Source organism: Nematolebias whitei, chromosome 1, assembly GCF_014905685.2.
Source record: "Nematolebias whitei isolate Nwh7 chromosome 1, NemWhi1, whole genome shotgun sequence".
NCBI lineage: Eukaryota > Metazoa > Chordata > Actinopteri > Cyprinodontiformes > Rivulidae > Nematolebias > Nematolebias whitei.
This window is the reverse complement of record NC_056498.1, coordinates 45,517,852-45,518,300: the sequence shown is the minus strand read 5'-3', so window position 1 is coordinate 45,518,300 and position 449 is coordinate 45,517,852. Positions and strand designations below refer to the sequence as shown.

General features: G+C 46.3%; 1 protein-coding gene across 1 annotated transcript in view; it reads right to left on the bottom strand.

Moving 5' to 3' along the window:
• The window catches only part of LOC119417435 (lysophosphatidylserine lipase ABHD12), a gene marked incomplete in the record, with an annotated part of 25,076 nt that overhangs the window by 6,718 nt on the left and 17,909 nt on the right, over nt 1-449 (bottom strand).

The following is a 449-nucleotide window of genomic DNA, read 5'->3' as shown; positions in this document are numbered from 1 at the left end:
GTCCCTGTGATGGACTGGAGACCTGTCCAGGTGTCCCTGTGATGGACCGGAGACCTGTAAGAACATGGATGATTTTTATTGTCATGATTGATTTGTCCATTTCTTCCACCACAGGTCACCGATGAGCCTTAACAGCTGCTTAATGAGTAGCAGCTGCTGACAGGTAAAGGTGGGCTAAAGCTTGAAGTCCCTTGATTGCGTCTTCACTCACGCTGCGTTGAACTGGGAGTCCGTTCTTTATATTTAAGGTTTGAGCAGTTACTGGGTCGCTGCCTCTGTTGGTTCATGTTTTATTGAGTCTCTAAACTTCACCTTCATCGGTTGGTTCAGACTTTTGACATGAAAAACAGGAACAAACTCTCAGAGATTGTCAGGATGTGCAGCAAAACTGCTGGGATAGCTCTACAGAACCTCTCTGACCTACAGAACCTCACTGACCTACAGAACCT